Source organism: Bubalus bubalis, chromosome 10 (assembly GCF_019923935.1).
Source record: "Bubalus bubalis isolate 160015118507 breed Murrah chromosome 10, NDDB_SH_1, whole genome shotgun sequence".
Lineage (NCBI taxonomy): Eukaryota > Metazoa > Chordata > Mammalia > Artiodactyla > Bovidae > Bubalus > Bubalus bubalis.
This window is the reverse complement of record NC_059166.1, coordinates 16,724,467-16,741,884: the sequence shown is the minus strand read 5'-3', so window position 1 is coordinate 16,741,884 and position 17,418 is coordinate 16,724,467. Positions and strand designations below refer to the sequence as shown.

At 47.2% G+C, this 17,418-nt stretch overlaps 1 protein-coding gene across 1 annotated transcript in view; it reads left to right on the top strand.

Annotated features, from left to right (window-relative positions):
* PPP1R14C (protein phosphatase 1 regulatory inhibitor subunit 14C) overlaps positions 1-17,418 on the top strand; it is an 84,967-nt gene that overhangs the window by 43,657 nt on the left and 23,892 nt on the right. The window lies entirely within an intron of this gene.

Here is a 17,418-nt window from a genome sequence, read left to right as displayed (position 1 = left end):
ATCATCAGCTGGACTTGCCTTCCTCCGGCCATGCACAAGTGGAGGGTGGGGAGGTATCTTTGTGGGAGAAAGTCAGGAGTGCAGCCCAGGCTGAGACCTCAGCCCCACCTGAGATTTTAATCTGGACCCGCTGTGGGTTCAACTCAGGTGAAGACCGCTTTCTGCTTCCTGTTGTTTGTCTAGGAAGTTGCACTCTGGACCTCTTCTCACCAGCACTCGCTTCTAGAGGCTGTTCCAGCAGTGTCTCAGGAGGGCACTTGGCTTGCATGTAAAAGGCACCGAGTGTTTGAGTTGCATTTGATGTTTACCGCGTCCCCAGAATCTGTGAAATTAGGGAGAAGGGGGCCCCAAAGTTAAAGGGCTGCTTTGTAGGTTGGCAAATTGCTGAATTCCAGGCTGTTATGGGATGACTCTCCAATGTGGTGGCAATCTGCCTGTGACATCTGTCCCCTGATTGATTGCTGTGGTCAGTGAAGAGGAGGATGTGGGCTGGATCCTGCTCTGGCTGCACTGTTGCCAGATGACCTCTGACCCCTGGGGGGGGGCTGCTCCTCGGGTAAGGGCTGTGTGATGGCTCGGGTCCCCTGCCACAGCTTCCTTCATCCTGGGCATTTGACTGAGCGTGCATCAGTGTGTGTGCAAGACCTGCACAATTACAAAAGCTAAGGAAGATTTTGTTTTTTATGGGAGGGGAGATTCATTTTCAATATAGGGTTACCAGCGGGAGATGAGGAACACTCAGATGATGTCTTCACTGAGGGTGCCGCAGAAAGCAAAGTTGAGCAGCAGCAGAGGGATGGTGGCCTTGGACCTGGAGACAACCTCCTGGGCCAGATTTGGTGGGGACAGTGTGGCCGCACTCACTCAGCTGAGCCTCAATGCCCGGCCAAGCAGCAGTGTGCCTTGGGCCATGGCCATCTGCCTCCATCAGCATCATCTCTGCATGGGTGTGGGTCTCCTGTCTTATTGATGGTTGTTTTCAGTACCCAGCGCCTGGTCAGCCCCTGGCAGGCAGTCAGTGCAGAATGAAGGTTCTATGAGGGCTGTGGAAATCAGTGATCGTGCACAAGGAATGGCTTTTATCTGTTTTGTTGTCACTGTCTTAGGAGACACACAGAACCTCCTGAGGCAGGGTTTGCAAGGTTTTGTTGTTGTTGTTGTTAGTTGCTCCGTCGTGTCCACCTCTTTACCACTCCATAGACTGTAACCTGCCAGACTCCTCTGTCCATGGGATTCTCCAGGCAAGAATACTGACTGGAGTGGGTTGCCATTTCCTTCTCCAGGGGATCTTCCTGACCCAGGAATTGAACCCCAGTCTTCTACACTTCAGGCAGATCTTTACCATTGAGCCCCTGTAGAAGGGAAACCCTGCAACCTTTCAGTTCAGTTCAGTCGCTCAGTCGTGTCCGACTCTTTGCGACCCCATGAATCGCAGCACGCCAGGCCTCCCTGTCCATCACCAACTCCCGGAGTTCACTCAGACTCACATCCATCGAGTCAGTGATGCCATCCAGCCATCTCATCCTCTGTTGTCCCCTTCTCCTCCTGTCCCCAATCCCTCCCAGCATCAGAGTCTTTTCCAATGAGTCAACTCTTTGCATGAGGTGGCCAAAGTACTGGAGTTTCAGCTTTAGCATCATTCCTTCCAAAGAAATCCCAGGGCTGATCTCCTTCAGAATGGACTGGTTGGATCTCCTTGCAGTCCAAGGGACTCTCAAGAGTCTTCTCCAACACCACAGTTCAAAAGCATCAATTCTTCGGCGCTCAGCTTTCTTCACAGTCCAACTCTCACATCCATACATGACCACAGGAAAAACCATAGAGTTGACTAGACGGACCTTTTTTGGCAAAGTAATGTCTCTGCTTTTTAATATGCTATCTAGGTTGGTCATAACTTTTCTTCCAAGGAGTAAGTGTCTTTTAATTTCATAGCTGCAATCACCATCTGCAGTGATTTTGGAGCCCAAAAAATAAAGTCTGGCACTGTTTCCACTGTTTCCCCATCTATTTCCCATGAAGTGATGGGACCAGATGCCATGATCTTCGTTTTCTGAATGTTGAGCTTTAAGCCAAATTTTTTACTCTCCACTTTTACTTTCATCAAGAGACTTTTTAGTTCCTCTTCACTTTCTGCCATAAGGGTGGTGTCATCTGCATATCTGAGGTTATTGATGTTTCTCCCAGCAATCTTGATTCCAGCTTGTGCTTCTTCCAGCCCAGCGTTTCTCATGATGTACTCTGCATATAAGTTAAATAAGCAGGGTGACAATATACAGCCTTGATGGACTCCTTTTCCTATTTGAAACCAGTCTGTTGTTCCATGTCCAGTTCTAACTGTTGCTTCCTGACCTGCCTATAGGTTTCTCAAGAGGCAGGTCAAGTGGTCTGGTATTCCCATCTCTTTTAGAATTTTCCACAGTTTATTGTGATGCACACAGTCAAAGGCTTTGGCATAGTCAATAAAACAGAAATAGATGTTTTTCTGGAACTCTCTTGCTTTTTCCATGATCCAGCGGATGTTGGCAATTGGATCTCTGGTTCCTCTGCCTTTTCTAAAACCAGCTTGAACATCTGGAAGTTCACGATTCACATATTGCTGAAGCCTGGCTTGTAGAATTTTGAGCATTACTTTACTAGCATGTGAGATGAATGCAATTGTGTGGTAGTTTGAGCATTCTTTGGCATTGCTGCAAGCTTTAACTGACTTTAAATCCCCTGGGCTCCGGTTCCCTGTGGGGGTCCTGAGTTCCTCCCTATGTGTCAGGGTCCAGTGACCCTGAGGGGGTTTCCCAGGAATCTGCATCTTCACAAGGGGTTTCTCAGGCAGGTATTCTATGAATCCTCACTTGAGAAAGAGCCCTTCAAGCTTCTAGCTGGGAAGTGCCCTGGAAAAATCTCTCGGGACTTCCCTGGCTGTCCAGTGGTGGACTGGACTCTGAACTTCCACTGAAGGGGGCATGAGTTCGATCCCTGGTGGGAGAACTAAGATTCCACATGCTGTGCGGTGTAGCCAAAAAAGTATTAAATTTTTTAAAAAGTGAAAAATCTCTCCAAGTGGGGAATCAAGACTTGGAGAAGGGAGTTCTGGCCCTTGGCCTGCTTTCATCTTGAGCCTGCGGTTTCCCAAACTTTGATATCTTGTGCTGCCCTGCATTGAGCCCCTGAGGCATACTTTAAAATTCTCTCCAAGTGCACTTTAAATTTTCAATGACATTGTTGAAAGCAGTTGACATTTTAAAAATTGAGTGCTTTTATAGGAGAACAATAATAAAAAATTACTGGACATAGATTAAAAAAAAACAAAAACAGTTAAGTGTCCAAACATCAGATCTTAAAGAAATTCGATATTAGCCCTGGGAGACTAGGCAATACCTCACAGCCACCCCTATAGCATCAAGATTATAATTACTTGTTTCTATGAAACAGATGCTTTTTTTTTTTTCTCTGTAACCTTGAACCCTTCTCTACCCAAGTCTCCAGACTTAAGCTTATCTTTTGCACTGTAAGGAAATCCATCCTGTACCAGCTTCCAGCCTGGGGGAGATGATTAGCTTAGACTTGGAAAGTGGTTAAAGTGCAGCTTCAGGAGACACTTAAGCCCTAGAATTGATAGACTTGGTGATGATTTGATGGTGGGGACAGAGGGGGAGGAGGCTTCAGGGGCAAGGCTTCTCTGAAGCCTCCTTCAGGGGCAAGGGAGTCACATTGCCTGCTCAGAGCAAGCCCTCATTAAATGCAAATTATTATGGTAATTGTTTACAATGCAGCTCTCTCTCCCTTTGGTCTGCTCAGTCCTCACAGAAGCTCTGGTTAAATGACTTGAGGGGTGAAGCGGAGGCTGGCCTCTTCCTTCAGCCTGGCAGCTGACCCATGGCAGTCGGGACCTTCTGCTGTTGTTCACTCGCTCAGTCGTGTCCGACTCTTTGCGACCCCGTGGACTGCAGCACACCAGGCTTCCCTGTCCTTCACTGTCTCCTGGAGCTTGCTCAAACTCAGGTCCATTGAGTCGGTGATGCCATCCAACCATCTCGTCTTCTGTCGCCCCCTTTTCCTCCTGCCTTCCATCTTTCCCTGCATCAGGATGTTTTACACTTCCATACGTTATAATAAGGGTTCTCAAGGCTATTAGCGAGAGGGTCAGCCTGTCACATTGCCATGTGCTGTCAACGCAGCAACCGTACTCATCTTTTAAAATTATAAGCACGTTTTAAAATTGAAGTTTAGTTGACATCCCTTACGTTTCAGGTGTACAACATAATGATTTGATATATATACTGAAAAATGATCACCAAAATAAGCCTAACATCCATCACCAAACAGCAGAATTTTCTTCTTGAGATGAGAATTTCTAAATTTAGCAGCTTTCAAATAAGCAATACAGTTTGCTAACTGTAGTCACTATGCACTGACATTAAATCCCCATGACTTATTTATTCCATTACTGGAAGTTTCCAAGTTTTGACTCCTTCCCCCCATTTTATCCCCCTCATCCCACCCCAGCCAATCACCCATCTATTCTCTGTATCTGATAGTCATTTTTTAAAAAATCGATAGGCTTTACTTTTAGAACAGCTTTATATTAGTTGAAAAACTGACCAGAAATTACAGAGCTCCCCTACACCCCCTCACCAATTCCACCCCACCCGGTTTTCCCTATTATTAATGCAGTTGTGCTTATTGCAGTTGATGAGTCACTATTGACACATTATTATTAACTGAAGTCCATGGTTTCCATTAGGGTTCAATGTGTGTACATTCTATGGGATTTGACAGTAATGGCATGGATCCACCATGACAATTTCAGAATGATTTCTCTGCTCCCAAAATGCCTGTGCTCAGACACTCATCCCTCCTTTCCTGTGAGCCTTTGATACCCACTGGTCTTTTTACATGTCTCCATGGCTTTTCCAGCATGTCCTATAACTGGAGTCTTTTCAGATGGGCTTCTTTCACTTAGCATGAAGGTTCCTCCATGTCTTCTCATGACTTGGTAGCTCATTTCACCAAGTCTTTCAAATTCCATCTGCACCGTGCCTACCGGTCTGCACCTGGAGGTCTCCATATGGGAATCACAGTTTCTTTTCGGTGCCTGGCCTCTCTTCCAAGTGGCATTTTCACATCATTTTCTTCATCTTGCTCTTTTGTGCACCTTCAGTCCTGGAGACATTTGGCCATAGCTGATTTAGGAACCTTCCCAAGATAGGAACTGGAAAATGATTGGATTCAGTGTTTGTGTTCAGGAAATAAGACACCACAGTGACTCTATATTCCCACTGAATGATTCAGTGAAAGTTTTGGTAGCATGGGAGAACTGCCTTTTCTCTAAGAATGGGGTTGTACCAGACTTAGAGTTATTAATGCCTTTGTAACACCCTGTGGGTAAATTGAGCATTTCTAGCCAAAAGAGTTCGGCTTGGCACCTAAGTAGTTTTGTTGCAAGGGGGAGTGTATGCCATCTTGCATCAGAAGACAGCTCTGGCCAAATCACTGAAAATGAGAAATGGGACACAGAGAAGTATGACTTCCTAGAGACAGGCTGTGCGGCTGTGACCTCTTGCTCTCTTTGGACACCACCAGCTCTGTTCTCAGAAAAGGCAATGGCACCCCACTCCAGTACTTTTGCTTAGAAAATCCCATGGATGGTGGAGTCTGGTAGGCTGCAGTCCATGGGGTTGCTAGAGTCGGACACAACTGAGCGACTTCACTTTCACTTTTCACTTTCATGCGTTGGAGAAGGAAATGGCAACCCACTCCAGTGTTCTTGCCTGAAGAATCCCGGGAACGGGGAAGCCTGGCGGGCTGCCGTCTATGGGGTTGCACAGAGTCGGACATGACTAAAGCAACTTAGCAGCAGCAGCAGCAGCTCTGTTCTAGAACACTTCTTGATTCTTCCCCAGCATCCTCAGTCATTGCCTGCAGTCCAGGACCAATTTGAGGTCATTGCTAAGTGGCCTTGCTCACAGTTTGCAGCTGCCCGGTCCCTGGTGTCTTTTTATGGTGTCCTAATGTCTGGGTCTTCCACCTCCCTCAGGACCCGCTTACGTGTGGTCTTCCTCGTGATATAGGTGCTGCCGTGGAGAGTGAGGGTCAGAGGTGAGGCATTGCTGTCGATCAGCACAGGGGCATGAGAATGGTGGCTGTCCACCTGCTGTATCTGGAGCCTTTAGGACATCCTGTCCTCACCATCCTCAGGTGTGGCACAGCTGAGAAGGTTGTCCCTGCCATCTCTGCATCTGCCTCAGCCATCGCTAGTTTCAAATCCCTATTAGGAGACATCTCCTCCTCCCTCTTCTTGTCACTTTGATACTGTTAGCAGCCAGCCATGCATCTTTAATGTTCACATGCAGAAATGTGGATCCAAGTGTTATTGTTTTGAGAAAGCTTTGCATCTGGAGATTTTTGCTTATATTTCCTTTCTTTTTTCTTCCTTTGAGTCCTTGTGCTTTTGAACAAGTTGGTAATGTGTTAGGTCTTCACTTGCCCTTTCCAGGCATCAGGAATGAAGGATTCCTTGGAAGACACTTTCACATTGAACTTTATTTTTTTAAGAGAAATCCAGCTATCAGAAGCACCAGGTCAACTGAGCATTTTCTGAGGTCATGTTATCATCTGTTAGTTTGCGCTACCCAGCCAGGCACCTTCAGGCCAGTGTCCTATTCAACCCTGAGGATTATGGATGTGGGGGACCCGGGTCGGGAGATGAATTATCTTGCCTGATTTGCAGATTGTCCTTACAGTCTGCAAGGACAGGGACAGAATTTAAACCTAGGTCTGTCTCTCTCCAAACTCGGTGCCCTGTGCCACTTCCTGCCGCCTGCTGGAGGGGTCTCATCTGTGCTGAGAAGCAGGGCCAGCTGGGCCTGTGTGGAAAGAGGCAGCTTTTGAGCCCTGGTCACCCAGATCCCCCTGGTGTCCTATCATCACCACTGAGACTGAGGATGGGACACATAGTGTCATTTCTGGCCTGACTCAGCCCTTTTTTAAAACCGTGTCTGGAGAGCTACATTATCTCTCCAAGGACAATCTTCTGTTAAAACGAAGTGCTAAATGTTTTAGGGAGGGCAGAGATTTGGGGGTGGGGAAGACCAGCTCCTAAAAGGGGAGGGAAGGGAACTGGGGTGCAACCCCTCAGCTGACCCCACACTGACTTGCTGCTTTCCCGGGCAGCTCCTGGTATCTAGGTCGCCTCTGGCCTGGGCACCAGGTGTCCTGCGTTGCCAGTGGCTCACACCCACCCTCACACCCACCCAAGCTCAGTAGGGTGTCTTTATGCATGCACCTAGAAAAGCACTCAGGCTCAGCCCACCTTGTTAACCCATGCAGCTGCTCGCTCAGGCTCAGCCCACCTTGTTAACCCATGCAGCTGCTTGTATAGAAGTTCGCCCCTTGAGATTTGGATGAAAGGTGAAAGTGTTAGTCACTCAGTCATATCCGACTCTTTGCCACCCCATGGACTGTAGCCCGCCAGGCTCCTCTGTCCTTGGGATTCTCCAGGCAAGAATACTGGAGTGGGTTGCCATTTTCTTCTCCAGGGGATCTTCCCTATCCAGGGAACGAACCCAGGTCTCCTGCATTGCAGGCAGATTCGTTACTGTCTGAGCCACCAGGGAAACCCCTTTATCACCATTTGTGTATATCGTACTTAGGTGTTTATTGTCTGTCTTCCCCATCAGGGTTCAGTCTCCTAGAGAGCAAGTATTTCTGTCCATAATTCATTCTCTAACCCCGGCATCTAGAAAGTTTTGGCAAATAGCAGGTCCTCAGTAAATATTATGGCTGTCACATGGATTTGCCTGGGGTGTTTAGATCCCAGTGTAAATGTGCCTAGATCTGGAGTATCCTCATGTGACCAGTAGTGTGAATCTTTATATCTCTGGGCTGGCATTTGTTTTGTGTTGTTTTTTAATTATTATTATTATTTTTTGGCCACCTGTGCAGCATGTGGGATCTTAGTTCCCTGATCAAGAATGGAGCCTGTGCCCCTCTCAGTGGAACTTGTTGTTGTTCAGTCGCTCAGTCATATCCGACTCTTCCCAACCCCCTGGACTGCAGCACACTAGGCTTCCCTGTCCCTCACTGTCCCTATCCCTGGAGTTGGCCCACACTAGGCTTCCCTATCCCTCACTGTCCCTATCCCTGGAGTTGGCCCAAGTTCATGTCCATTGAATTGGGGATGCCATCCAACTGTCTCTGCCCTCTTCTCCTTCTGCCTTCAATCTTTCCCAGCATCAGGGTCTTTTCCAAGGAGTCAGCTGTCAGGTGGCCAAAACATTGGAACTTCAGCTTTAGCATCAATCCTTCCAAAGAGTATTCAAGGTTGATTTCCTTTAGGATTAACTGGTTTTATCTCCTAGCTTTCCAGGGGACTCTCAAAAGTCTTCTCCAGCACTACAATTTGAAAGTATCATTTCTTCAGTGCTCAGCCTTTTTTATGGTCCAGCTGTCACGTTCGTATATGACTACTGGAAAGACCGGAAGTGCAGAGACTTAACCACTGGACCACCAGGTTTTGTATTATTGATTGGGCTTCCCTGGTGGCTCAGATGGTGAAGAATCCGCCTGCAATGCAGGAGACCTAGGTTCGATCCCTAGATGGGGAAAATCCCCTGGAGGAGGGCATGGCAACCCATGCCAGTATTCTTGCCTGGAGAATCCCCATGGACAGAGGAACCTGGTGGGCTACAGTCCACGGGGCCACAAAGAGTCAGACATGACTGAGTGACTATGAACAGAACAGGGTGACAGTTCTCAACTGGGTTGCTGGGACGCAAAGATGTATCTCAAATGATTTATTCAATGATAATAGTGAAAGTACCAAATAAAGCTGGTGAACTATGAGAAAGTTAAAATATATTCTAGGTGTTGTGAAGTAACGTCAGTCTTGCTCACTGGTATCACAGTGTTTCCTTGAGCAGGACGAGAGGGAGACACGCTGCATTTGGCACTGGGGATGGGGTATGCCCTGTGGCTTTCCTGCTCTCTCCTGCAACCGCTGTGTGTACGCGCTGACACCCCAGAAATGAACCTTAGCTGTGGGGAGTGCAGGGTAGAGGGACGTCTGACCTGGGAGGCAAGGAGAGCAGCCTCTCTGCTTATTATTTAAATCATCCCTTAGCTTTATCACAGGGTGAAGCCCAGTCAGGCTGTTCTAACCTTTTTAAAGGAGGAGTTTGATGGATTTTGCTGTTTGGCTTGGAGCAAGCTTCAGCCTTTGAAGGTTATTTAACTTTCAAAACAAGAATTGGGAGATTGGGACTAACATATATACACTCTCGATACTATGTATAAAATAGATGACTAATGAGAACCTACTGTATAGAACAGGGAACTGGATTCAGTGCTCAGTGGTGACCTAATGGGAAGGCAATTCAAGAAAAGGAGGGGATGTAAACAAACAAACTCAAAAAAGCAAAAACCAAGCGTGTATTAGATATGTGCTAGTGACATGGGATCGCACCATTTGTCGGTATTGAATCTGGAATGGTGTATGCTCGTTTAACCCTTTGAATTCTATTACAGGACTCTCCTACCCCAGCTCCGCTAAAGTGCCTGGCGGATGTGGGCCCATCAGGGACTGGATCTGGTGTCCATATTAAAAAGAGGCTCATCTCTCCTTTCACTCAGCTTTCCAGCTCTTTACGCCTCCCCACTCAGTCTTGATTCCTTCCCAGTTCTTCACACCCCCCTCCTCAATCCTGATCCTTGTATGCCCTCTGGCCTCCATGGTCCAGAGCGACAGATGACTCTCTTAGTTCATTTGTTTCACTGGAGCACTTCTTCCTGGAATGGGAGGTAAACACATTAAGATATAAAACCTGATGTGTCATAAAATGTCCGTGATTTTTCCCTATCTCTCAGTTGACAGTCCGGGGGGATGTAGGCGTCCAGGTTAGAAGTCGTTTCCCCTTAGGATCTTGGCATGTTTGTTCTCTTGGCTTCCAGCTCACAGCACTGTTGCTGGGAAGGCTGATGACATTGATTTTCTGTCCTTGTGCGTGTGACCTGTTTTCCTTCTGAAAGCTTCCCAGATCTCCGCTTCATCTCCAGTCTTCCGATATTTCACAGTGATGTGCCTTAGGGTATGCTGGGCTCCTTTTTAAGTAGAAAAATTTCTTATAAATTCCAGGGCTTTAAAGGTTTACTATGATTGATTTAAAGGTTTAATATGATAATATTTAGATATAAGCTGCTTAAAACCAAGCATAAACTTTTTATGCTTATGGTTTCCTCTGACTACAAAATCAAAATTGCAAATTAAACATAAAGTACCCAACCAACTCAAATGTACAATGTGAATTGACTGAGATGGCTGATGTCATTCTTTCTGTAAGAGGAATTAGGCACAGTTGGCTTCCCTGGTGGCTCAAATGGTAAAGAACCTGCCTGCAATGCAGGAGACATGGGTTTGATCCCTGGGTCAGGAAGATTCCCTGGAGAAGGGAATGGCTACCCACTCCAGTATTCTTGCCTGGAGAATTCCATGGACAGAGGAGCCTGGTGGGCTACAGTCCATTGGGTCACAAAGAGTCTGACACAGCTGAGCCGCCAACACAACAGCAAGGCACAGTGTGGGCAGCACAGTCTTTTGAGTGGTGGTTTGGGGCTTCACTTGGTGCAAAAGAGTCAGTATTAAATCTACCTGTTGGTTTTTTTCTCATTAGGCCATTAACGTAATTCTACTTGATGATAAACACAGAGCCGGATCTAGTTATGGGATGGTCATCCAGACAATTCTTAGAATAAATGTACTTCCTTACAGAAATGGTTTTGGGTTCTCATTAATGAAAACATGAAATGTAACTATTTTCAGAGAAAATAATAACACTCACATAGTCCCCGGGAGTGGGGACCTTCTTTGGTTTTTCCTCCTCCAGTTTCCCTGTAAGCCTGTGGAGGGGAGCTCTGGGGAGTGTGGGTATCAGAATAGGCGAGTGCCCACCCGACCCCACTGCCCAGGTTTCTCCTTTGCTGGCACCGTACTCACAACACTCTAATCTCACGGTCCTTATTTTGGGACGGAGACTCCGGAGAACAATGAGCCGCTGTCTCTTTCGGGAAGCCCTTCAGCTGTGTGGTGGAGCTCAAAAACCATCCTCCCTTGATGCTTGAGGGTTTTCAAGTTTCAACTTGAAAGTTTCAAGTTTCAACTTGAAAGTTTCAAGTTTCAAGTTTCAACTGCTTGAGGGTTTTCAAGCTGCTTTAGCATCTTCGTTCCTGCAGCCTTCCCTGTTGTGGAGGGAGGCGAGCATTTGTACTTTTTAACAGCTGACACCACACTTGCTGGGGTTCATGGTGTAAAATTTCTGGTTAGCAGTGTATGAGTGTGTGTGTTTTCCCCACAGGCCATCTGTATTTCAGGAACACAATACGAGGTTGCATCACTGTGTCCTGGTGGGTGAGCTGGGGTGTTCGCAGGCCCCACGGAGTCCTGCCTGCATGGGGAAGTGGCAGCGTGGGCGTCCCCCTTTTGCTTAGGGATGGGGCTGCTGGAGATAGCTGCCCTCTGAACTGCCTTTTGGTTTGTGAGGTGTCTTCAGGGTCCGAGACGTGCTCTCTTTGCGTGTTTCTTCAAAACTTCGCAGGCTTGGGACTTCCCTGGTGGTCCAGTGGCTGAGATCCTGAGCTACCAATCCAGGGACCTCAGGTTTGATCCCTGATTAGGGAACTAGATCCCACATGCTGCAACTAAAGATCCTACATGCTACAACAAAGACCTGGCCCAGCACCAAATAATAAAATAAATTAAAAAAAAAAAAAAGAAATTGTAAGCAAAACAAAACAAAAAACTTCTCAGGCAGGAAACCTGCGTCTTCTCTTTCCCTCTTCCAACTTCCAGTCCGTCTCCAAATTCCATCTCTTTCCCCTTCCTATTTATCACTGTTGAAATCTTTCCATTCTTGCCTCAACTGGCATCCAGGCCGTTACCTCCCACGGGTGAGTGCAGCAGCCTCTCAGCAGCACCCCCACCCCCTACCCTGGGCCCCTGGGCCGGGACTGTGCAGCTGGGCCAGTTCTCCCTACATTATTCCCCACCCTTGCTCTGGAGCCCTCCATTACTACAGTCTGCAGGGAAAGGCTGGCAACATGAAGGGGATGGATTTTGTTTGTCTTTCACAGTATTTTGAGGACTTGTAAGCCAACTGGAAAAAAAAATAGGGATATTTTAATATTAAAAAATCCATCTTTTCAACTTTTCTGAAAACTCGGAAAATCTGGCAGCACTGAGCATTTGTTCCTAAAAGGTTACAGTAGTCGGGAATGGAGGATTTGGGTTGTTTCTTTTTTCACTGCTTTTCCATGGGGCATGTTTTCTCTTGTTTGTTGCATTCATACTCCATACTCCCACCCGCCTCAGCTCTCATTTCTGGCTTCCACAGGCATTAGTATTAATATTTGCAGCCCAGAGCAGTCTGACTCCCAGGCCAAGAGCTTTCTGTACCCTGTATTTAGAACAATTCTTGTATTTTGCCTCCTATGTACCATCCTGTCTCTTTTGGGTGCTCTCTGTCCCCTTCTCAGTTCGGTTCAGTTCAGTCGCTCAGTCGTGTCTGACTCTTTGCGACCCCATGAATTGCAGCATGCCAGGCCTCCCTGTCCATCACCAACTCCCGGAGTTCACCCAAACTCATGTCCATCGAGTCAGTGATGCCATCCAGCCATCTCACCCTCTGTCGTCCCCTTCTCCTCCTGCCCCCAATCCCTCCCAGCATCAGGGTCTTTTCCAATGAGTCAACTCTTCACGTGAGGTGGCCAAAGTACTGGAGTTTCAGCTTTAGCATCAGTCCTTCCAGTGAACACCCAGAACTGATCTCCTTTAGGATAGACTGGTTGGATCTCCTTGCAGTCCAAGGGACTCTCAAGAGTCTTCTCCAACACCACAGTTCAAAAGCATCAATTCTTCTGCGCTCAGGTTTCCTCACAGTCCAACTCTCACATCCATACGTGACCACTGGAAAAACCATAGCCTTGACTAGATGGAACTTGTTGGCAAAGTAACGTCTCTGCTTTTTAATATGCTATCTAGGTTGGTCATAACTTTGTTCCAAGGAGTAAGTGTCTTTTAATGTCATGGCTGCAATCACCATCTGCAGTGATTTTGGAGCCCAAAAAAATAAAGTCTGACACTGTTTTCACTGTTTCCCCATCTATTTGCCATGAAGATATGGGACCAGATGCCATGATCTTAGTTTTCTGAATGTTGAGCTTTAAGCCAACTTTTTCACTCTCCTCTAAGCCTGGCCAAATCCTGCCATTCTACAAGGCCAGCTTCTCCTCTGTGAAACCCTCCCTCCCTGCCCCAGGTGAAAATGTTCCCGTTCCTTCATCATAAAGCATTTTGGTTTGTCTGTCCTTTAGTGCCTCTGGATATCATTTTGTTTTTGTGTGTCGGCTGCCTCTCTAGGGCAGGGCCTCACAGGGTTGACACACAGAGCCTCACGCATGGTGAATGCTCAGTGGATACTTTCTTAGCCAGAAGGATGCACACACATGATCAAGGGCCTCATTCTGTGGGTACCAACAGGAAGATTTCAGACTCAGTGGGGGATGATGTTAGCTGGTGATTTACCCAGCCACTCTGAAGAGGTTGTTTCATATCTTGTCACCTGAGCCTCTGTTGGCAGATCTATTTTTAGTGTAGGGAAATCCCCCCGAACACAACTAAATTCTGGAAAACCAGAGTATGTCATGGGTGGAGTTTCCTCCTTGTAAGTGACTTGATCTGTCCCCAAGGTTATTCACTGATACTGCTTTATACAGAAGATAGAGCTCAAGAGAACATCCATTGAGAGCTCTATGTCCACACTCCTCATTAAAATGATTAAACACCAAATATACGCCGGATTCTACGCTAGATGCTAGATCTATTTTTTCTTCCCACGTGTACCTCCATGGCCCCATCTCTCCATCCTCCCTGGGGCTTTGGTTTTAGTGCCACCAGCCTTCAGAATCCACCCTGCTCTGTGCTCCACGCTCTGCGCTGGTCCACACGTTTAGCCTGACCTCCTCCTGGCTTCTGAGAGAAGCGGGTGGAGGTCCTGAGAAGCTCATCGGTTGGTACAAAATGCTGATACCTAGTGATTCGGTATAATTACTAAACAAGTAAATACTTGGTCTGCATAAACCTTCCCACTTAGAAAGCCAGACACAGGATTTCTCAGCCGTATGCCCTTGGGGCATGAGGGTGACCTTGGGATGCTGGCTGTTTTCTTTATTGCTGTCAAGCTCCTTTAGGAGGGGAAGGGGCTTTGCTTTGTCTGGGCCAGAGGGTGAGAGGACCCTAGGGCCATGGTGTGCAGTGAAATGAAAGACCCCATGTCACTTGCCATGTGTGGTAGCTGAGCCCTGAAATGTGGCTAAGGTGACCAGGGAACCAGATTTTGAATTCTATTTCATCTTAGATAGTTTAAACATAAATACCACATGTGGTGGCCATGTTGGATGGCCCAGACCTCAAGGGTGGCGGAAATGGGTCATACGAGGTCAGAACCTTTGGAGAGCCCGGTACAGTTGTGGTGAGAGGACACCTAATTGCAGACGCTGCCGTGTAGGCGAGACTCTGCCGCTGTGCAAGTAAAAGCTTGTTTGACCAAATTTGGCCTCAAAGCTGAACGATATTTGCGGGGAAACCTGTGCTGTGCTGTGCTGACGAGGGCATTGTTCATTTATTCTTTTATTTCCTTTCAGAAGAGCAGACACGGAGCTCCCCTCAGCTGTAATTACTTGAACGAGTTTCTATATCCTGTTTCCTCTACTTGATTTCATTAAACTGTGACATAAATGCATACTTTGCACCCAAAGCGTGTCTAATCACTGAACCCAAATGACTGCTTTGAGAGAGGAGTCAGGGAACTTTCGGGCGAGGCTGTATAGACTGTTACACAGATTGAAACTTGTGAGGTTGTCGCTTTTGCTTGGTTTTTCTTGAATAGTGTCAGCTGAAACGGGCTCTGGGTGTTTTGCCCTTACATGGTGGTTATTAAAGCCGTGCTGAGCTGCAGGCATAGGTGAATTAATCTTGTGCCACATTTGCTAGAATATCCGCACTATGTGTGCCATGGCTTCAGTATTCATTGGCCCCAGGGAGGGTCCGTGTGTTCAGGCGTCATTTATTCCACACTGCGGCTTCCCAGCTGCAAGCTGTGTTCATGGGCTGCCAGTTGTTCCGTCATCTAGTGAGTTTCTTTGTTGGTGTGTCAGTTCCTTTCACTGTGGAAAGTCTAGCAGCCCTTTGAGAGCCACACTGCTTTTTGTGGCTCCCCAAATGGCTCCCCTATCCACCCACAGTCTTCCTTTCAACCACAATTTCAAATATACACAATATAAGAAGTCAGCACAGGCAGCACTGGAGCAAGAAAATACCAGTGTGAAAGGTAGATGATGAGCAGGGAGACTGGCACCCCCACAGGGAAGCGTCAATGTGGTCTTCCCCAGCATCCTGACTGAGTGGAGTGCAGCCTTGGGGTCCTCCGGCATCCTCCCCCAGTGGAGGCCACGTCTGTCCCCATCTCTGCTCTGCCCTTTGTTCAGTTGCTCAGTCGTGTCCGAATCTTTGCGACCCCATGAACTGCAGCACGCCAGGCTTCCCTGTCCTTCGCCATCTTCCAGAGTTTACTCAAACTCATGTCCATTGAGTCAGTGATGCCATCCAACCATCTCATCCTCTGTCGCCCCCTTCTCCTCTTGCCTTTGATCTTTCCCAGCATCAGGGTCTTTTCCAAGCAGTCTGTTCTCTTCACAACAGGTAGCCAAAGTAGTGGAGTTTCAGCTTCAGCATCAGTCCTTCCAATGAATATTTAGGACTGATTTCCTTTAGGATGGACTGGTTTGATCTCTGTGCAATCCAAGGGACTCTCAAGAGTCTTCTCCAGCACCACAGTTCTAAAGCCCTGGGGAGGGCTTAAAAATGGTATCTCATTTGAAAGAGTGGCTCTGTACCAGCCTGAGAGACAGACTGGCTGGATAAAAGTGTGGGCTGGATGGCTTCCAGGAGGGAAAAGGCACAGCTGCCCAGCCAGCTCTAAGTGGAGCACAGTACTGCTATGTTCATTGCCTCATGTAGACTGAGTCTTAGGGCCTGTAAAGTACTGTCAAATATTCCTATAGGCAGATACACACCTCCAACCCTGTACTGCTTTTCTGATGTCCTGGAAGGCCAGGTGCTTATGTTTTAATTTTATTCCTATCCCTACTTTCCAGCAAGAATCATTCTTCTCCAGTTCTGAGGTCATTTGACTTCTCTAAGGAGACTTGCTTTCTCCTTCCCATTTTTGTTTAGTATTATTAAAAAATTTAAAAGAGATTTTAACTTTAATAAGACTAACGTCTTAGACTTGCCCCTCAATTTTGGGTTCAGTTTTCCTTCTGCTTTATCTGAACCTTTCAATATCGACTTCATATCTTATAATAGTAAAAAAAAAACACAATAGTCAGCACCCCTATTTACAAGGAATTACAAGGATTTCCCTGGTGGCCCAGACGGTAAAGCATCTGCCTACAATGTGGGAGTCCTGGGTTCAATCCCTGAGTTGGGAAGATCCCCTGGAGAGGGCAATGGCACCCCACTCCAGTACTCTTGCCTGGAGAATCCCATGGATGGAGGATCCTGGTGGGCTACAGTCCATGGGGTTGCAAAGAGTCGGAGACGACTGAGCGATTTCTTTTTTTTTTTTTTTTTTTGAGCGATTTCATTTTCACTGTTTACAAGGGTTTGAAGAGCTCTGTGTCAGGAACAGGGATACAGACAGCAATAAACATTTTCTTATTATTTCACAGTGGCATATTATCTGCCTCTGTTTCCTCAAAACACTTGGGTCCTCACTTTCGTGTAGGAGCAGGAAAAAGAATGGTTGAGCACCGTTACCTAGTAAACGCGCTTTGCTAGAAAGGAAATTCTCAGAAAGTCAGCCTTGCCTCTGAGGACCAGACAATGCAGCTGGCACAGAGTATCAAAGCCCAGGTGGACACACAGGTGTCTACGCGCAGGTTTCTCTCTGACTTCTGTAAATACTCCTCGCCATCCCTGAGGCTGGGACGAGTTGGCATGCAGGTGACTCCTCATGGGAAGGGGAAGTGCAAAATTAAAGCACTCTTCTAAATGCGCTCTTTCTCTCTGCTGTCTCAGACCGAGACGTGGGGAATATCAGGTAACAGAGAGGAGAGGTAGCCGGGATCGACCGGGCGCTGGAGGTCAGATTCCAGATCAGGCGGTCTATCACTGCAAGGCCGCTGGACTTCCTCGCCCTGTTATGGACGGGATGTCTTTGGCTGCAGGAATATTAAACTTGATTCACAATAATAGGGCTCTACTGGAATGTCGGTGGGCTTCAGAGGTGACATTTCTAGAACCCTCTTTTCTTACTTCTCCCCAGTCTGCCCACCATGAGTCAGACTCTCCCTTCACAGTTGCACAATGGTTGC